General features: G+C 39.5%; 1 protein-coding gene across 3 annotated transcripts in view; it reads right to left on the bottom strand.

Annotated features, from left to right (window-relative positions):
* Positions 1-22342, bottom strand: part of Rhoj (ras homolog family member J) — a 90075-nt gene that overhangs the window by 62237 nt on the left and 5496 nt on the right. The window lies entirely within an intron of this gene.

Consider the following 22342-nt stretch of genomic DNA (forward strand, 5'->3'; position numbering starts at 1 on the left):
CTTTTTTCATTTTGCTTATGTGGTGCTGAGGAATCGAACCCAGGGCCTCAGGCATGCAAGGCAAGTGCTCTACCACTGAGCCATCTTCCCAGCCCCCACTTCTGGGTTTTGAATGGTTAACTGGAGATAAGAATGTCATGGGACTTTTCTGCCTGGGCTGGTTTTGAACCGTGATCCTCAGATCTTAGCTTCTTGAGTAGGTAGGATTACAGGCACAAGCATTGGTTCCTGGTTCATATGTACTCTTCTCATGTAGAGCTAACTTGCCTCAGAAGCTCCCCTTTTCTTCTGCCATTAATTGTACAAAGTATTACACACACACCATGGTAAGGTGCTCTCTTTTTCCCTTTCTCTTGAGAGAGATACCTGCTTTCTTGTATTGCTGTCCTACAAATACTCAACAGCAGCTACTATAATGCTGATCACAGCCAAGGTCCCCACTTTACTTTCTTAACCACAGAAATAGAAAGGACACCTTTGACATATGCAGGAGGTGGCCAAGTTCTAGCAACCCAGTCAGTTCTGTGAAAGCACTTACATTTCCTGAGTCAGTAAAACAGTTGGGATTCTTGAGTCTAATGTTTACTGAATGATATGAAAGTCATAAAATCTATGCTCCCCTTGCAATGTTTCTCTGATACATGGATCAAATATATTGCATGAACTCTTTTTTCAGTTTCCATCTTTATTTTTTGGTGCTTGTCCCTTGGTGTTTGAATTCAGGGCTGGGGTGCTGTCCCTGAGCTTCTTTTGCTCAGCACTATCACTCTGCTACTTATCCAATTCCTTTTTGTTTTGGTGGTTAATGGAAGATAAAAGCCTCATAGACTTCTAATCCCAGCTGGCTTCAAACTGGGACCTTCAGATCTCAGCCTCCTGAGTGGCTAGGATCATAGGAGTAAGCCATGAGTGCCCAGCCCAATTTCCATTTTTGTGAAGGATTGTTATTCATTTGAACTAATTATGATCAGCAGTATGTAAAAATCAAAAAGATCATGGGCTGAGTTTGGGGTCCCATTTCCTCATCACCCTACCTAAGTCAGATCTTCTTGTGTGGTTTTTATGGTTAAGAACATGAGATGGGCTGGTGCTGGCGGCTCATGCCTGTCATGCTACCTACTCAGGAGGCTGAGATCTGAGGATCATGGTTCAAAGCCAGCCTGGGCAGGAAAAGTCCGAGAGACTCTTATCTCGTATAAACCACTCAGAAACACATTGCCAATGCATTGTATTGTTCTCATCTCCAGAAATAGGGAAATTAGTTATCTCCCGGGATACCTTGGGTTATGCAGTGATGTATGTGACAAATCCCTCCTAGGCATGAACAGGTCCTTAGATTTCATACTGACTATATAGGTTTGTACCCCATATCTGAAATGCTAGACACCAGGAGTGTTTCAAAGGTCAGATTCTGGGCCCAAGTATAAACATGGAATTCAGTAATTTCATAGGTACTTTAAATACATAGTCTGAAGGAAATTTTGTAGTAGATTTTTAGTGCGTCTATGTTTTGACTACGACTTGTTATCTGTAGCCAGGTGTGGAGTATCCACTTGTGTCATGTCCGTGCTCCAAAAGTTGTGAATTTTGGGTTCCCAGCAGGACAGAGCAGAGTGGGCAAATAGCCAGGCTTAATTAAGTGGCACATTCACACTAGAAGTACATATATATAACCCTGAGATTTTTCTTTTTAAAAATTTTCTATTATTATTATTATTATTGTACTAGCCCCTAGGGCTTGAATTCAGCATTTGGGCACTGCCCCTGAGCTTTTTTGCTCAAGGCTAGCACTCTACCATAGGAGCCGCAGCTTTATTTCTGGCTTTTTGGTGGTTAATTAGAGATGATAGCCTCATGGACTTTTCCTGCTTGGGCTGCCTTTGCACTGCAATCTTCAGCTCTCAGCCTCCCCAGTAGCTAGGATTACAGGTATGCGCCACCAGTGCCTAGTTCCAAGACTTTCTTTTGATCCTGTTTTTTTTGCAGAGCTAGTTTTGTACCATGTGAATTGCTGACCATTGCTTTGACCATTTACACAGCTTCTTAAAACTGATCTGGTCTGCACTATGTGTGTCTCCTGTGTTCAAGGAAAACAAGGAAATCAACCTCCAAAGCAGGTAAAATGTAGCAGCAATGACCTCTAATAGTACTTCTTTAATAAACTGGACTTTAGCTTTCTTGATCTACTGAACGCTATAATTTTGGTCATCTCTCACTTAGGAGTTGTCAGAAAAAATATTTCTTCCCAGCATGAAAAATTTGCCATGTTAAGCCATAATTCACTGAGGTGAAAACGAAGGCCGCCAGCTGAGGTCATTTGAGGTATGTGGCGAAACTGTTCAAGTGTTTTTCAATGGTTGGCAGCTGCAGGACCGGCAGGACAGAGCGGAGTAGGCCAACAGCCAGGCTTCAGTGGCAAGGAAAATACTTTTCACACCTAAGTTGTACTTGCTAAGGAATGAGAGGCATGTGAAGATTTCCTGAGACACGATGATGTGACCAGGTGAGATGCAGACAGTCTAATGACTGTCATCAATAATTCAGTCTAACTTTCACAGTCAGGAGCAATCCATAATAAAATCCACCCATAAAAACGTATGGAGGTGGCTCAGTGGTAGAGTGCTTGCCTTGCATGCATGAGGCCCTGGGTTCGATTCCTCAGCACCACATAAGCAAAAATAAAAAAGCCGGAAGTGGTGCTGTGGCTCAAGTGGTAGAGCACTAGCCTTGAGCTGAAGAGCTGAGGGACAGTGCCCAGGCCTGGAGTTCAGGCCCCATGACCGGCAAAAAAAAAAAAAAAAGTATGGAATGCTCATGAGCATTTCTGCATCCATACTGAGAAATGCTGAAAATGTCTACCAAATTTAGCTACTATTTGGAAAAACAGAAGAAATTGCCCTTTGCAGCTACCAAAATTGAAACAAAACTGGAATTTAACAAGTAGGTAATTGCCGCCCTTGGACGGATGCTGGGCAGAATGGAAGTCCTACATTGTTTTCCTGTATTGGCCTAAGAGAGAAGCTGGGAGGCTTTAATAAATGACAATGATGATCTGGATACCAGTAATCTTAGTTACCTGGGAGGCTGAGATCTGAGGATCTGCACAGGCTGGGCAGAGACTCTTATCTCCACATACCTAGTGAAAAGCTGTTTAAGTGGAGCTGTGGTTCAAGTGGTAGAGTGCCAGTCTCCAGTAGAAAATGCTCAGGAATAGTGCCCAGGCTTGAGTTCAGGCCCACTGGCACAAAACAAAATGACTGTCAAGAGTAGATACTTTTTAGTGTTTAAAAATAAAAAAAATGTCCGGGGACTACCATTGACTAGACATTCTTACTACTTCAAATGTTGTGTAGAGTGCTTTGAAAACTAAAGAAAATGATGGTTTTTAAGTGTTAAAGTCTTTCCAAATGAAGTTATTTGGACTGGTTAATGTTTCATCTGAGCATGCTTATTAGATTATGACAGCTCATTTTTGGCTAAGGCTATGTTCTATCTGAAAAAGAACAGAAAAAATCATTTTTTGTTTTATTTATATGTTTCTTATTTTTATAGGCAAATTAGAGCGCATGAAATATCCTCTTTTGTCTGTTCAAAGTCCTCTGGAGTTGGTTCACACCTGTGAGCCACTCAGGAGGCTGAGATCTGAATTGTGCTTTGAAGTCAGTCCCAGTAGGAAAGTCTATGAGATTCCTATCAAGAATTAAACACTGACAAGCTGGAAGTGGAGCTGTGATTCAAGTGGTAGAATGCTTGAGCAAAGATAAAAACCAACCTTGGGCAAAGAAACAAAGCTTGGGGACAGCACCCAGGCTCTAAGTTCGAGCCAAGATCTACACACACAATAAAGTCTTTGGAATATATTTCAGTGTGTGTGTGTGTGTGTGTGTGTGTGTGTGTGTGTTCACGTGTTTGTGTTTCAAATTCTTTGCTATGAAGAGAGAATTCTGGGCACTTCATTAATTGTTGACCATTAGAAACCTTCCATGTCATATACAAACTTCGAAAGAGTATTCTAGAAGGCACTGGCCATCTGCCATTCCAACAGGTTCATACAACTAGCTTGGTTCATTAGGTCTTACTAAATAATAATAATAATAATAATTATTATAATAATAAGTACTATATATCAAGTGATTCATGAAACACATGAACCTGCCCTTCCTTAGAACTTGCTGGCTATGTCAGAAGCCTTATGGGGTCAGGGGACAAAGACAGGACAAAGAAAGGAAGATTGGATATATATGAAAAACAATGGAAAAAAATCAATTTGAAGCCTTTGAGACTGCTGCGTGTAATTTTTGGAACACTGAAGTAATGAAGAAACTCATTAGTGAAGGAGAATTTCTTCCATATGTTGCCATATGCACACATCCTTCTCTCCCCCCGGGAATACTTGCTTAAGCCAAGGTATTTATTAGAGACTGTTGTAAACTTGTATAGTTTGATATTTCCTCTCAAGGAGAAAATAATTCTGACCACGATATTTTTGATAAGTTCTAGAGTAGGTTTAGAGGATTTCGGTTTTTTGTTTGTTTGGATTTAAACACAGTGCCAAAATTTATAATCAGCAACCAAGTCTGACATTTGAATACTGTCAATTACTCACAATATACAACTCATTTCTGGCACCAATTTCAAAACATGTGGGCTAAAGCAGGACAATAGGTATTACTAAAACACCCTGTTTGCAGAGGTTCTTGTTCTACTTTTTGTTTTGCAATTGTTTTTATTTGCATGTTATCCTTGCTCAGGGCTAGGCTGGTCTCGGTATTGTTCCCTTTTTAGTATGTGTGCTGCCAAATGAGCACTGTTTTGAAAGTTTTGAAATATATTTGAAGATTAAAAGAATGCTAGGAGCATCCAAACTCTTCTGGCAACCCAGATTCAACAATGTTATTTTGCCACAAAATGCTTTCTCTGGATATAGGTATACAATGGACAGCCTTTCTCTACCCCCTGTGACTCCAAACCATTTGAAAGTAAATTGTAGACGTGGTGATAGTTTCCCCAAAATAGCAGCATCTCCTAAGAGCAAGGTCATTCTCCAGTATAAACACAGCAGTAGGACCTTACTCAAGAGAAATAACGTCAGTTTCTCTTTTATGGGATTGGGCTCAAGGCCTTGTAAACTGTGATTATACTAAAAATCTATTGACCTGGATGCTTGCAGTGGCTGCATTGTATAATCTGTGAATCATATCTCAATAAAAGGCTGAAAAATGTGGTACTGTACCCCTGCTAGGGGATATGCTCAATACCTCTCATGGATGAGTAATGCTAGAGATGGTTTGAACCCTAATGTACTATATTTTCTCCTATATATACAGACCTGTCATGGTTCGATTTATACAAGAGTACACTCAAAGATGAACATAACTAATAATAAATAACTCTAAAAATAGAGTGTAATATAAAAAATGGAGCTGCTAACAGGGGAAAAGGTCAAGATTTGCTGGAGTTTGCTACATGGTGGGATAGTAGAGGACAGGGGCTGGGGGCACTGGAAGAGAGACATCTCTGCACCCTGCTTGCAACTGGTCATAGGAAAGATGACAGCTGGAAAAAATTTGGGTATATGTGGCCAGGTACCAGTAGCTTGTGTCTGTCATCTGAGCTCCTTATAGGCCTGAATTCTGAGCATCAAGGTTTAAAGCCAGGCATGAAAACCAGTGAGATTCTTATCTCCAATTAACTAGCAAAAAGCCTGAAGTAGAGCTGTAGCTCAACTGGTAGAGGAAGAGCTGTGGATGATAAAACTGATGGACAAGACCCAGGCCATAAGTTCAACTCCAGTAATGGCACAAGGAAAAAAAAATAAGTTTAAAGATATATATATATATATATATATATTATAATGAATTTTCTTAAAATTTATAAATTTTTATTTCTGAAACTTGTCAATGTTTTCAGACTGTGTTGATGTCATGTACCAGAAATACAGAAAGCAGAACCACAAATAAGGAGGGTGTTCCATTACTGAAAAAAAGAAAACATGAAGATAGTGGTCTCTTTGTATATAAGAGTTATTAAACTCAGCCATTGCCTGGTGGCTCAAGCCTGTAATCCTAGCTACTCAGGAGGCTGAGATCTGATGTGAGGATTTTGGTTAGAAGCTAGCCTGGGCAGGAAAGTCCACCAGAAAACCAGAAGTAGAGCTTCATGAACTAAGACCTAACAGAAAGTCCAAAAAGTTCATCTAGTGTATCCACTGCATGCACAAAACAACAGCTAAACCCACTAATGTGTATTCAACATTGCTCCATACGTTGCAGATAGCTCACTTAATCCTTGCGAAGTACATCATACCATGATTTTCATTTTACAAATGAAGAGACTATAGCTTAGAAAGTAAATGACTAAGATCAAATCCTCACTGAAGAACAGAACTGAGTGTTTTAATTGGGGTATGCTTGATTCCAAATCACATCTTTTTGACTTTTTGTATGTGCACCTGTTCCTAATATGGCTGTGGAACATGATTATTAAGACGCAGCTTTGCAAAGGCATGACTAACTCTTTGCCCCTGTAACCAGGAAAAACAGTGGCTTAGGAACAGCATGTTATACAGTAGGTAATTTTGATTTGTTTTCTTAGCTGCTAATGTTATTCTGCAAGAATGCCTGGTTAACACATAAGTTATGGGTACATTTTTCCCTGCTTATTCATGTGCATGCTCTAATATTCATTGTAAAGGGCTCATAAATTCAGAAGGAAAGGTAGAAATGAAGGCAAATGAGTGTTTAAATGAAGGTAGAATCAACATATAAAAATAACTAGGGTGTGAAAGCATTGCATCACTGTAAGCTTTCAGTCAACCCAAAATATTTATTGAGTGCTAGACATTCTTTCTATTCTAGAGATATGGCTCCTTGTTTTAATGACTATATGAAGGAATGTGTGTACACCTATATGTTTTCAATACATTAAATGGTGTTAAAGTCTCTTGAAAAATAAAGCAAGGAACATGGAATACCTGTCTTGTTTACATAGTGTGATCAGGGAATTCTTTGCCACTAATGTCACATTAGGGCGGAGCCCTGGGGCAGGGGCGCAGGCTAGTTGCATGGGTCACATGTGAGTTGCTTGTAGAATAAAAGATGTGTCTCATTCATCAAATTTCAATACCCCATTACATAAGTGATGTCTTAGTGTTTTCTTTATTCTTTCAGATCTTAAAAGTAAGTGTACAGTAAGTACACTTGTGTTTCTGCCCTTTTTTGCCCATAGCAGACTTTACACACCTTTTTTTTTCTGTAGCTCAATTTTATTTTATTTTTTTACATAGTGTTTTGCCTTGAGATTTTTATTTGTCAATACTCAATAGGTTTTCTCATTATTTTGGCACTTGTGTGCTATTCCGTTATATATGCATGCCATCCTTTATTGAATTAATCTCCTATTCGTAGATATTTGGAATATCTCCAACTACTTGCTGTTATAAGAAATAATGCCCCAAAACAAGATTGTAAATCATTTTGTACACACACAAGAGCAGTTGAGGAAAAAACTTTTTAGAAGACAGATATTGAGTTAAATGGTTATGCATTTGTGCAAATTTGATTAATGACTCAATTTACATCCTCATTATCGATGGATGAGATTGCCTAAAGAGCTGAAGCATATGGAATTTTGGGGTACTTCTTAAGAAAGAAAATACAAACTGATGAAAGTATATGTTTATCTGGGAAAAGGAAGTCATCTCATATCAAAGCTTGTATTCCCCTCTGCAATGTCTCTACAGTTTATAGATGTAAGGCCAAATATTTAGATGTGCTCCTATGGGAATAGAGTCTTAGGCTCTCATCTTTAATTTCTAGCACTGAGTGAATTGATATGTGGGCTTCAGAATGCTCCTGGACCCCATTTCAGCCCAAGGAAGGTTGGCAATGACTTAACTGTGCATATAAGTAGCTAACAAATTAATCCATGACCTAAGTTTGCCTTAGCTGGAGTCTCAAAGTGCCTGCTAATTCAAGGACAAGAAGATCACTGTGATAGAAAGGAAAAAGACCACTATTGTACCCCATCACACTTGTAACAGATTAGAACACATCCTCTGCCAAATTACTTGCCTGAGTGAGACCATCCAGCCTTGGAAGTGACATGGGGTTATGAACCTTAATCCGTATTAGCTTCACCACAAATCTGTCTCCAGTCAGATCTTTGTCAGCCCAGTGTGTCATTAAACTTAGATCGTTGTCAGATACAGGGGATTTCAAATCTATTAAATAATTTGTTTTCCCTCCACTGTAGTTCTGTTTGTCTATGTTTTGACTCTTATACCACTAGTCTGCCAGTCTATGTGTCAGTTCCACAGTGCTTTCATTACTGAGACTTTGTAATTATCTTTTAATACTTGATCAGGAAATTACTCCTCTTTTTAAAACTTCTTTGTGTCAATTCCAGGTTTTTATTTTCTCCCAATAGAAAGTGTAACTTGCTAGAAGTTTTATTGTGACTATGCTAAATACATCAATTAGTTAAGGTAGAGTTTGTTACATTTGTATCTTGTAGTATCTTGTAAGTATTTCAATTTGTTCAATCATTTTGGTTCTCTTTTAAATATTTTAAAAACTTTTTTCTTATGGATTTTGTAAATTATTTTTAGACATAAATCCTTTCATTCTTGGTGTAAATGGAGTAATCTTTCCCATTATATTTTCTTTAAACATTTTTTTTATTGTGAAGATACTGTACAGAAGGGTTACAGTTACATGAGTAATGTAGCGAGCACATTTCCTATCCAGCATTGTTACCCCCTCCTTTGTTTTTCCCCTCCTATCCCTCCCCTCCCCGATATTTTCTAACTTATAGCTGTCTGTCTGTCTGCCTGCCTCTCTGTCTGTCTCTCTGAACCTATTGTTTACAATTTATAAATTGTGTTTACTGTTGCCCTAATTTTTGAATTGATTTTTCTAGGTGTGTTACCTGTTACAAGTGATACTTCTAGCTTTTCTTTAATCTTTTTCTTTTTTTGAAATTTTGAACATTTCACTCATCCAAAAGGCATCATCTTGGACTTTTTATAAATGTTAAATACTAATGATAATTAGGAAACCTCTATGCCTTCTTCCTAATTTCAGTGGAAATACACTCTCCATTTCCATATCCTGACTTTTGGCCTGAGACAGATATATCAAGAAAAGATTCATGCATTTTCATTGTCTCTTAAGTCATACCAACATTTGATGATTTAAAACAAAAATCGTTTCGTTAGTGCTTCCATTTTTTTTTGGTGCTCATTAGCTTCTATTGGGCAGCTTTTTTGTTTTAGTTGTGTGGGGCCTGACTGGGTTGGAGCATTCAAGATGGCTGACTCCTCTATGTGGTGGGTAGTATGGACTGGTAACCAACTGACACTGTTGGCCACTGTACCTTAATTCTCATTGTCATTTTTCCATATTTCTAGCATTTCTTAGGATTGAGAGTTGAGTCCAAAGAGCAAGGAAACTATTTCAGAAGTACTAGGAACTGCATTTCTCCACATTCTCTTGGTTAAGCTATTCATGGGGCCAGGGGAATAAACTTCATCTTTCTATTTTTCCTTTTTGTACTGGAGTTTAAACTTTTTAATTTATGGGCTGGGAAGGTGGCTCAGTGGTAGAGCGCTTGCCTTGCATGCATGAGGCCCTGGGTTCGATTCCTCAGCACCACATAAGCCAAAAAAAAAAAGCCGGAAATAGCACTGTAGCTCAAGTGGTAGAGTGCTAGCCTTGAGCTGAAGAGCTGAGGGACAGCGCCCAGGCCCAGAGTTCAGGCCCTTGACCGGACCCCCCCCCCAAAAAAAAGAATAAACTTTTAAATTTATATCTTGATACCCCCATTCATTTAAAGAATCTTTCAGTATCACATTGTTTTAGGCATGTATTCTATATTTAGTATAGAATTTGTAGTAGTCTTGTTATCTAATCAGAAATTTCTTTTAAGTCCAGTGCTGGTGGCTCAGACTCTAATCCTAGCTACCTGGAAGGCTGAAGATCATGGTTTGAAATCAGAACCATGGGCAGAAAAGTCCCCATGAGATTCTTATCTCCAATAAACTACTCAATAAAGCTGGAAGACTGTGGCTCAAGTAGTAGAGTGCTAGCCTTGAGGACCAAGAGGCTCAGGGACAGTGTCTCGCCCCTGAGTTCAAGCCCCAGGACTGGCAATAAAAGAAAAGATTGTTTTTACAAATAGGTTGACAGTTTATATTTGTTGATAATAGTTATGATTGGCCCCAGTTTGGTTAAATGAATATTTTTGTCTTTTCACTTCCTTTTTGCCTTATCTACTTTTGGAGAATAGTATTATCATTCTTAAGATGTATCACAATTCTCTTACTAAGTTTCTTAGCTTTATGTGGGTTTTTATTGACTTCTAGTTTTATAGACAAAGTATTTAATATGACTTATCTTTTTCCTTTACCCTCTTCCATTTTCCTGTAACCAATTTATATTGCTCTAGGGGAAGAATTCTCAGGGATATTTATTTTTACAGGAATAAATATTTAAATATCAAATTGATTTTTTGTAACCCATCAACGGGCAATTTTAGAGTTGAAATTTTTTTGAGAAATGCAAGGTCTTGATATTTATGAAAATCAGGTTAATACCATTTACAAATGACTTTCTCTTTTCTTTGATAACAAATTTAACTATCTGGAAAGCTAGAGCTCTAAGGAAAAATTTTTCTCTTGTCCACGTCTATCTATAGCTTAAAAGTTATAGCTATATAAGGGGTAAGGATTGCATAAGTGATCGTTGGAGGTAGCTGGGGAGAATGGCCTTCCTTAAAGTTGGTCTCAAATATTTCCAAATTGTGATGGGGTTGCAAGGCTGAGGAACATGGCTGGGAGTTAGGGAGAAGCAACCAGAGTGAGCAAGTGGGACAGCACTGAGCACTAAATTCGCAAGTCAGAGAATGCTAGGAAAAACAGCAGGGGAGCACCATCTTCCAACTAACCACATTATGGATCTATCCAGTTACTGCTGATGGTACTGCCCTTTTGTCATGGCCTTGCTTCTTTGATTTTCATTACCCATGACCAACCAAGGCTTGAAACTATGCAATATTCCCCAAGTAATTCATACATTTTAAGTTGTGTGACATCTGAGCAATCAGAAATTATACATCATCCCATTCTGTCCAGTCCAGGAGGTGATCCATCCTTTGCCCAGTGTATCCATGCTGTATAGGTTACTCTCCCATTCATCTCTTCCTAGTTAGCTATCAAGTTGACTGCCATGGCACCACAGTGCTTCCATTGAAGTAACCTTTAGGTAGTAGTCCAACCCTAGGTTGCAATGTCTGTCTCATTAAGTTTACTTCCTGTCACCATGTTTGGCATTGTATCCTCTCACATCATCATAAGAAAGGTGAATAAAATATCCAGACAGAAAGATAAAGTACATTCACATACTGTTACTAATGTATACAATTAAAATTGTTCTATTTCATTATTATTATTACTAGACTCGCTCTGCACTTGTTTGTACACCAAACTCAATCTAGGTGTGTATGTATAGGAAAAACAGGGCAGTTATAGAGTGAGATATTATCTGCAGTGTTAAGGCAGCCTCTGGAGTCCTGGAAGGCATCCTCCACAGGTAGGGGGCGCTAGGGTAACTACTCTGTCAATTGGCTGCCAAGTAGGTCCACATTCTAAATTGCCTGAAGTATCTATGGCAAGTGTTACCATGTTTTGCCATTATGACTTTAAAACAGGGTGTTTTAATTTTCAAATATTCTTACTGTGAGTCTTGTAGGTTATAAAATGGCATTACATGCTTGGTTAGAAACCAGAGTTGGTACTGAAGCTGGGTGATCTGTGTTGTGGAGGTCTCTCCCCATGTCCCCACACCCCCTGCCCTGCTGCTGAGATAATGTCAGCAGCAATACCCATAAAAGGAACAAGGAGACTATGTGTATAAGTTATAGAAAACGAAGCAGAGAGGTTCACTTCTGAGCTCGTATTGCTTATGCATGTGTGAAGGAACAAATAAGATTAACTGCATTCTCAGAGAGGCGGTGTTGGGGAAAAAGGAAGTCTTTGCTTTTATGATTTTGCTGTAGCTTGTGGCTAATTACATACTGTGTCATTCCACACTTAATGGCACATTTAATAAATAAAGTGATTTATTACTAATAAGAAACAACATTCTCTTGTGCTCCTAAGCATACAACATGCTTTCACGTACATTAGATAATTTGTTGTTTCTTGGGGGTATTTCTCTAACACATATTAGTTGCCTGGGGACCCCTGCAGCACGGCGTTGTCAAGGAGACAGGAATTTCCTAGATGCCTGGCTTCAGTGCAAAATTGCATTAGAGTGAATTGTGGTAATAGGCTCAACAAAATATTTTTAGAGGCTCTCAGAGTTGAGTGAAATTGAACTGTGAAAAGAGATTATAACCATTTTTGAAGAGCTTCATTGGTAATATCATTTTATCTTAAAAAATTAAAATGTGTCGAAGCCATTTTTTAAGAATGTAGTCAAAAGTGGTGACATTGATCAAGATACATTATATTTATAAACTGCTGTGTTAAATGGCAAGTCCTTTGTACAGCTACTTAAAGATAATAATAAAAAGAAAAAAAATAGAATGTGGTCAAACCTTGAGCTTGAAAACAACAGTATACAGGACCCTGGAGGGCAATGGTGGAGGAATATAGCCAATATACCACCACTGCCTTCTTGTTCTGTCAGGAGACTATAGGGCTTGTGTCTCTTTTTATCTGTTTCTTTTGGTCTCTTTCTCTTTGTTTCCATCTTTCTCAGTCTCACACACAGAAACCACCATGCATTTGATTACACTTATTTCATGAAATTCAAGGTTGCACTATTCATTGTGACAGCTTTCTTTCCCTTCCTGAGTTGATGTGGTAGATCTAGAAGCTAAGCATTATGATTATTTCACAGCTCTACCATGAAACTCTGCAGGTAGTAATCTCTTTGTAATAAAAGCACTGAGACAGAATGAGCACAACAGAATGGGGTTTGGGGGGTGGGCAGTACTTACTGAGTGTCCTCCCCTTCCAGACACCTCTGTAGATCACGTGAGAGGATGGAAGGGCAGGCTAAAGAACTTGGATAGAGACAAGAGAAAACCATTGGTAACACTAAGGAAGAGCCATCTGGCAGAGGGAAGGATTTGGAACCAAAAAGATGGGTGGTGCCACAAGGACTGGACTTCTAAGTCCCGCCTGAACCAGTGGTCCAGGTGTCTGAACTTCTCCTTCTCCTCAGCTGTACCCAGTAACTGCACATAGCTGGAGGAAATATCTCCAAAGTGGAGCCTCAGAGAGGTGTTGCCCCTGTGGATTTTGGGAAAACAAGCCCAAGAGCCAGTAAATTGCTCATGAGCCTTAAATTCTGCTCTGACTCATCCTTTTCGCTTGCCTTTCAACAGCACTAGGTGAGCTGAGAGCAGGAGGAATTATTCCTCCTTCCTTCCCTGCTCCTTTGCATTTTTCAGGTACACAGCCTTGAAGAGACCAGGAATCAAATGCTTTTGGAAAGAGTTGTGTTGTTTTGCCTTCATTCTATGGAGATTCAGAGTCAACACAAGATCAGGCTGCTGTGTGTGTGTGTGTGCGTGTGTGTGTGCGCACGTGCACATGCATGGGCCAGTCATGGACACTGACCCTGAATGTTTGGGCTCAAAACGAGTGATCCATGGGAGCTGTACAACGCAGTTCTCATCAGTGGGGTATCTGTTTTGTTTTTAATACTGGGAAAAGTGCTATATGCTTTATGATTATTCTCTGGTATTGGGAATATAATCAACACTTATTACTAAGTGCCTATTATAAGCCAACGTATTATGGGGAAAGAGGCTTGCCTCATTTGGATAAAAGAGGTGATGAGTGGCTATCATTTAGCTGAGAGACAACAGGCAAGGAGGTATAGAAAAAGGAATTGTATTGCCCCGAGATCAAGCAGAATATTTAGACACAGGAAAAGGTTTCAGTTTTGCTCACTGCATTTCTTCATGTTTAGCCACTGAAAGATAGTAGCCATGAGGTGGGAAGGAGTTGTGGAAATGAAGTTGAAATGAACCCTTTTATTTGACTGAACATGTGGATCTTTTCTTAGAATTATCGAGCTCTCACACATTCAGTGTGCATTCTGTTTAATAAACCAGCACTTCAGGAAAAACCTGTTTTAAAAGTAGTATATCTGGGTGTGGTGTCTGAGGAAGCTGAGATCTGAGGATCTCTTCTTGAAGCAAGTCTGGGCAGGAAAGTTAATGAGACTCTTAACTCCAATTAACTACCAAAAACAGAAGTAGAGCTGTGGCTCAGGTGGTAGAGGGATAGCCTTGAGCAAAAAAGCTCAGGGACAATGCTCAGGTCCTGAGTTCAAGCCATAGGACAAGACACAGACAGACAGACAGACAGACAGACACACACACATACACGTATAAATGGCCAATACTGTTTGAAAAGAAGTAATACTTTTGAAAAAATAAGGAGAGAGGGAGTTAGAAAAAAAGTAATACTTCTTTTCAAAAGGTACAAATGACCAGTAAAGACATAACTGCTCAACATCCTTAGCTATAAAGGAAATGAAAATCAAAATGACACCGAGATTTCTACTATAAACATGTTTATAGCAACACTATAACAATCAACATACAAAACCAAGCTAGGGACCCAACAGCCAATAGTTGGATAAAAATTTTCAATACATATGTATCATGGAATATTATTCAACTATAAAGAAGAATGAAATTACACTGGAGATAATCATGCTAGCGATAAGCAAAGCTCAGAAAGAAAAATAGCATGTATGTAGACTCTAGACTTAAAAAAATCACAATATGCTTTGACTTTTTTTTTTTTTGGGTCCAGCCGTGGGCCTGACTCGGCCTGGGCGCTGTCCCTTAGCTCTTCAGCTCAAGGCTAGTGCTCTACCACTTGAGCCACAGCGCCACTTCTGGCTTTTTTATTTTTGCTTATGTGGTGCTGAGGAATCGAACCCAGGGCCTCAAGCATGCAAGGCAAGCGCTCTACCATTGAGCCACCTTCCCAGCCCTGCTTTGACTTTTTTTTGAGGAGTAAGAAGAAGTTGGTGGGCAGAAGGGCAAAGCAGAAGGTGATGGGTGTGAATACTATAGAGGTGCCTTTTACATATGATTGTACGTATGAATATATCTGTACAACCGTATGCATATATGCATGGAAATAGCATAATGAAATTCACGAAAAACTATTAAGTAGAAGGGGAGAGGAGAGAGGAGGTTTGGAAGGAGCCATAATATCTCATAAGGAGCCAAATATCTCAATAGAATCCCTTCATGCTAATACAAATTTATGCTCATAAAAACTTTTTTTTTTAAAGCACTTCTCTTGGGCAGTGAGATGGAGCCATCTGTCTGAGATTCCAGGGACCAGAGAGCTCCTGGGCTGACTTTTTACCCTAGAATACATAGAACTTTCTGTTTTCTGAGACTTGCAACCAAAATGGGACAAGTACAGGAGAATATAATAGTAATAGGCTAGGCTTGCTACCTACACCAAAGCAAGGATACTGAAGATCTTGTTATGTTATTAAGATCCTTGTTATGTTATTGGTTTTTTTCTTTTAAAATTGTATGACAGGATCTCACACTGTAGCCCACACTGGCTTCAAATTCAGGATCCTCTTACCTCAGCCTCCCAATATGTCTCAATGCCCAGCCTCTGAGGAGCTTCGTAGGAAAACTCTCATAGGTTTAAGATTGAGAGAATCATCCACAGGGGCAATTTTTACTTAATTTTTGTCTTCTCATAGATTTGCTAGACATTGCTTCTAGGATAGACTCATGTTATTTCTCACCCATCACTGATTAATTCGCCAAAGAAGAAATAGGCAGTTCTTTCTTATTCACCCTGCATTCCAGAGTGATTTCCATAAATGAATTCCTAGGGTTCTCACATATACCATAAAAGCATTTCTTGAGTCTTTTCCTTGATAAAGCATATCATTTCAATTAGGCTTGTCAGGAGCTGTTCCTCAAGTCGGCATGCACGCCATTGCCTTTCTCTTGAAGACATGAATTGCCCTCTTGTGGAATTCACTACGTGTAGGGTGGGAGGAGAAGTTTTCAGGTACATGTCAAGGAAACTTTGGGAACCTTTGAAGAATGAGGGAGGGAGCACCATGATAGAATAGAACACACACAGTCTTTGATGAGCAAATTAATGATTTTAAGAACCCTGAAGAGAAGAATGATGAACATACTTTGTTCAAAGATTCCTGGTACCCATTTGCAAAAAAAAAGTAGCATCTTTTAATGGACAAATGAATAATTCTGTAGGCAGATCCTTCAAAGTGCTTTACTCTGGGCTAGGTGTTGTTGGCTCATGCTTGTAATCTTAGCTTCTTCAGGAGGCTGAGATCTGAGGATTGAAGTGCAAAGCCAGCTCAGGTCCTCAACGACATTCTTATCTCCAATTAACCAACAAAAAAGCCACTAGAGGAGCTGTGGCTCAAGTGGTAAAATGCTAACCTTGAGCAAAAAAGCTCAGGCACAATGCAGAGTTCAAGCCCAGGACTAGCATTAAAAAAAAGTCTGTTTTTCCTCTTTGTAATACTGAGCCTCACTCTTTTTTTTTTATTGTGAAAATACCGTACAGAGGAGTTACAATTACATGGGCAAGATAATGAGTACATTTCTTATCAAGCATTGTAGCCTCCTCCTTTGTTTCCCTTTCCCATCCCTTCCCGTCTGAGCCTCACTCTTGCTTTACCACTTGAGTCCCCCCCCCCCTTAAAAAAAACTTTTTTACTTTTTGTTGAGATAGACTCTTCCTAACTTTTGCCTGGACTGGCCTTGAACCATAATTCTTCTGTAAGACCTGAGTAGTTGTAGTTGATATTACAGGCATGTACCACCATGCTTGATCTTAATGCGTTTATTTACTTTGTCAATTGTCAAGAATGGAATGAAGTGTTAAGGTAACTTTATATAACTTGTGATTTATAATAGAATACGTCCTAGTAAGACTGGAGTATCTGTTAAGCTGCTAAGGGTATACAGAACTATAAAGAACAATGATGTATGGTGGTGAGTGCAGTGATCCAAATGTCTCCTGTAAAAACCAAAGTTGGGGTCAACCTAAGGAGCTAATATTGCATATGCTCTTCGATATGCCATATAGAAAGATCTCATAACTCATGAATTCCAAGATCCAAAACAATAAATCCTATCTTGTGAAAGCCCTAGTGTGATATTATGTAGATAAGCCTGGAGTTCATTGGAGGGAGATCTATTATATTGTATTATAGTAGTGTCTTCAGTTTGCTGTATTTAGTTAAGTACACCTCAATTAAATTGAATAGCAAGGGAAAAATCAAAATAGAGATTGTGTACTCGAGACTTCTCTATCCCAGCCAGGGCAAAACACCTGTTCCTACAGGAAAGTTGCAAAAACAATTGTAGTTTTGAAATGTAAAATGTCTGTGTCTGACATAAAGTGAATCCAAGAGAAGCTCCCCCTTAAAGGAAGGGGGAGGGTAAAGAATAGGGTTATTATGCAAGGAGCTAGGGTATATCACGGATGGAAATTTCCTTGCTCTTCAAACACATGAAGAGCCATTCTTTGAAGATGATAATGAGTTTTTCGCCATCGTGGCGGAGCCTGGCAGAGAGGAAATGGCTGAGAGATTCAGTTTAATTGAACAGAAAGAACTTGGAAGAGAGCATTATTGAGAGATGGATGAATGAAATGAATAGAGCAGAATTTCTTTAACCAGGTTGAGGTCTAATATTGACCCTTAAGATTTAACATCCACTTCTGTTTCTTTTGAAAAGTTTGGTTAGAAACAGGTTCCCTGTGGAAAATTCTTAGGGCCCTTATCTACCAGAGCTTGAACTATTGCAAATGTCATAAGAAATTCATTTTAGTCAGAAAGAAGCATTGAGGTTTCAGAGCAAGCAGAGGGAAAGAATCCCAAAGAGAAACGCACAGCCTTTTTTCTTTACTGCTAGCTTTTGCTTTGACAAGTGTAAATGCCCCATTATTAGGGTAGATGAACATATTCACAGCCTTTCTTACAAGCATACCAGCTGAAAATTGCTATACTTTGTATGAGATGAATAGTTGTGTTTTAATAAACATCATTCATGATTTTAGGAGGCTTATACATTGATACATATTGGGATGACTTGTTTGTTATTTTACTCTTAATTACCCTCATTATTTAGAAAAATGAGTTCTACAGTGTATCTTTTAAGACATTGAGTTTTTTTCTTTTTTTTCCTTTTTGCTTCTAGGTATTGAAAAGAAGAGATAAAACAGATCCTTCATATAATTAGGAAAACATTTTTTTTTTTTTGCCTAGATAAAGCACTGAGAATGCACAAGTTTGAAGTTTTTCTGGAAGCTTTGGCTTTTAATAAGTTTTAATCAGTTTTTAGCATTTTAATAGTTTTTTTTCAAATATAATTTTATTGTTATTACTAAGGCATTATATGGAGGGGTTCCCATTTCATAAGTCAAATGTGAGTACAGTTCTTTTTTTTAATGTGTGAGTACAATTATTTCTGGACAATGTTATCCCTTTATTTTCCCCCCAGTTTCTCCCTCCCATCCCTGCCCACAAGTTGCAGAGTTCATTTTCTACATAGTATTTTGTAAGTTTTAAACATGACATATGCAATCTTTTTGCATGTATGTTCAGGATGCTTCGGATACATCCTTTTAATATCTTGGAGAATAAAAATAATTGCACTGTAGAAAAGCACTCTGATAGTTCACACACACCATGCTACCATCAGTGATGTGCAATGGTTAAAGATGGTCAGACTCCAGAAGTCATTCATTCACTCATTCACTTGGTCATTCAACAAACATTTCTAGATGGCTAGTAAGTTGTGGGTTCATTCCTGGGCATTGGAAACATGAGAGTAAAGAAGACAGAAAGAACCTTGCCTTCTACAAGTTGTATAATTTAGAGGGAGAATGCAATAGATAATTAAACGAACAAGATAAAAGCTCAAGAGTAAATGAACAAGTTTGAAAAGGGATCTCACTTTCATCTGGGTGGTCTGACCTCTCACTGGAAGGCAACATGTGACCTGATAGATTTGAGTGCCAATTCTGTCACTGCCTAGTCATGTGACTCTGGCAAATGTCTCCTCTGAACTTTAGTTTTCTCACCTGTGAAACAAGCATATCTAGAGATAATGTGAAATTCGAGCAAGATGGCTGGGGTAGCACAGGGCCTGAAATATCTGAAATCCCTGCAACTTAATATTTGCTGCTGCTGCTGCTGCTGCTGCTGCTGCTGCTCCTCCTCCTCTTCCTCCTCCCCCTCCTTCTTCAATATTATATTTGAAAACTGTAACTATTCACATCAATTTTGTTCTGGTAGCCAATTTTGTTCCCTATGGAGCTTTGTGCTCAGGTCACACCAAGTCATTTCTCTCTTGCTGGCAAGTAGGATAATGGTTACAGGCCACATCTGTCAGTTTATATTAAGATAGCCTGACATGGATTTGCATTGAGAGACTCCAGCAGGAATGTCTGTCAACTGGCTATCCAGATGTGAGTGGGTAAGCCCAGTTATACAATTCCTGCCTGTTCCACTACGTGAATACTCCATCTTTCAGGACCCCAGATTCTAGCCTCTATTGAGGTTGTTTGGGGACTAAGTACTCAATTGTTTTCCCTATTTTGTTTTTTTTTTTCTCCTTTCTCCCAAATGTTAAGCCAGAGCAAGAAGCAGAACAGAAGGATTTGCAGAGGAGAAACAGATGTTTACTGTTCTTTTCATAATCACAGAGCTGGATGAATATGGAAGAACAATAATAGTTTCCAAGGCTGAACGGCACCCAACTACCCTAAGGCTCTCAGGCTCTTCCTGTTTTTTGTTTGTTTGATTGATTGATTTTTAAGACTCCTTTGCTTCTTCCCAGGAGAGAAGGTGCTGTGTAACTTTCCTGGGTGGCTCCTCCCAAGGTCTGTAGTCGTGTTGATGATTGGTTTTATGGACAGCAATCTCAGCAGCTTTGTGGCTCACACTCCAGGTGGTTCCTCCAGCAGCTGGTATATGGTGCACCAAGCTGGCCTGGTTCCCCTCCCACTGTTTTGTATTCCAATTTCCACAGGCCACTCACAGGCTTCTCTGCCCTCCTGGGTATCACTCTCCCAGTACTTGCTGATGCTCTGCCTCCTGCTTCTTCCAGGGTCTGTCTCCAGTGTCAGCTGTGGATACAAAGCTGATTTGAGAGCACCCCGGATCCTTATGTAGGAGTTCGCTAGTGGTTCTCTGAGATACTCTCAAGGCTACTTCTGTGTTACATAATCCACTAGGAACTCTCAAGACAAGGCATCTGATATGCACATCTTTTTAAAATTGCTTCTTACTGACTGATGGTTGATTATAGAATTGCACCCCAAAAGTCCTGTGTGATGACAGTCAAAGATAGAAATAAATCAACCCTCCAGTGACCACACAGAACATCTATCTTGTCAGCCTGAACAGCTGGCCCAAACTCACATAATAATGAAAGAGGATTCCACTGGTTGGAGCTGTTACATGTTTGCACTTACTGCAGTATGTTAACCTACCTTGTCATGTGAGGTATCACTACACAAAGCTAGAAAGTATATAATTAGCTTAGTTGTTGGGTGACAGATGTTGAGAAAACAGAGACTGGATAGACGAGGGTATGTGTTTGTACTGTGGCAAAATATTTTCTGAAACTATTATCTGTGAAACCTGGATGGTCAATTTACTTCCCGGTGACTCCATAGCCCTCTATGAAGAGACTAGCATAATAAGCCATTGGAATCAGTGTGCATTAATTATTACCTTATATGTTTAGCAAGACATTGCAAGATAGGGAAGAACTAAATTGTTTTCCTAAAACAGAGATAGAGAGAACACAGTTATCAATGGCATTACAGAACGAAAAGACCATTGTTTCTTAATGCCACAGATAGAAGATAAAAGAAAAAAGAACTTGAATAACAAATATCTGTTTAATTAGGAGAATCTGCTCTGTGTCATTGGTGTGATCTGAGGTGTGGCATTCTTGTCTAAGCTCTGTTCCATGTGGCCTCAAAGTAGCTGTTGTTGGTTTGAAAGCAAAAGGAAATGGACAAATAAGCCATACTTAAGAAGTATGCCAAGGAAAGACAGTTTGGGATTACTGGTTTACTAGAGACCTGGTAAACATCTGAGAGAATTGTATTTCCAAAGAAACTTCTTTAAGTGAGAACGGATGTTTATGACTATAAAATAACAAGTGAGTGCCGGCCCCACATTATACAATCAAGAAGTAAGCTGAGAAAACTATGCAGCCCCCAAGAAAATCATATACCTTAAGACTCAGCTCAGATGGGGCGGGGGGCATGGAGGATAATGGACAAGGAGCAGGAATGTGCCAGAGAACTGAGCCAAGAAAAGCTGACAGCAATGCAGCAAGATACTTCTCTCAGATGGCAGATTCAGCATTGCATGAAGAGCTTTTCCTCATTGTACAGAGCCTGCCATCAGGATTCTATTAGTCTATCATGATGCCTCCAATTCTTCTCTCTCTGAATGAACTGGTGTATTTTGGTCACTCCATTGTTCCTCCATCTTGTAAGTGATAATGGTATGTGTGGGTGGGAAACTGTGTCTTTCATTCAACCACAGGGAACCACCAGTAGATCACATTGAGCGGACCATACATCATCTACTGATGCTGGACTTTTGGTATCGGTGGCAGTTATACCATGGGATCCTGGGTGGCCCCTCTGGGAAAAGGGGCGAGCTCATTTTATATGCAGAAAAAAATGTGTAAGGGTATTGGGTGGCATCTACCATGGAGAGGGACTAGAACTGACTGCCTCTTCCACTCCTGGTCCATGAGACTCCATTCAAGCATCTCCATGTTCTTTCTCATTAGGCTGGTTGATGCAGAGAACTTTGACATCCCAGGGGAAGGGAGGGTCCACCACAGGGGGACAGCAGCCCTACAGACTGCAATATGAAACACACAGGATCAAGGAATACCTGTCTCGGGGTTAGTATTTGTGTTTAGTTGCTGTAGGCAGTTTTGTGAAAGCTATCCCCAAACCGGTTTACTGGAGTCTACTTTCAATGGACAGTTAAAGAGTCAAATTTATGAAGCATTGTGTAACTCACACAGTGAAAGGAGCCAGGCTGTACAGAACTAAAAGCCTGAGCATAGTGTCTGTTCACTTCAGCCACACACCATGGGATGATGGACCAGTAAGTGGGTGTAGTGGCCAATCCTAGAACAGGATTTTCTTTAGTCTTCTTGCAATCCTGGGGCTCAGGACTTTGTCCAGGACTTTGTGCTTGCTTACTAGGCAAGTACTCTTCCACTGAGCTACATTCCTAGCCCTTCTCACAGCTCT

The sequence above is a fragment of the Dipodomys ordii genome, unplaced genomic scaffold (genome assembly GCF_000151885.1).
Source record: "Dipodomys ordii isolate 6190 unplaced genomic scaffold, Dord_2.0 Scaffold2, whole genome shotgun sequence".
Classification (NCBI taxonomy): Eukaryota; Metazoa; Chordata; class Mammalia; order Rodentia; family Heteromyidae; genus Dipodomys; species Dipodomys ordii.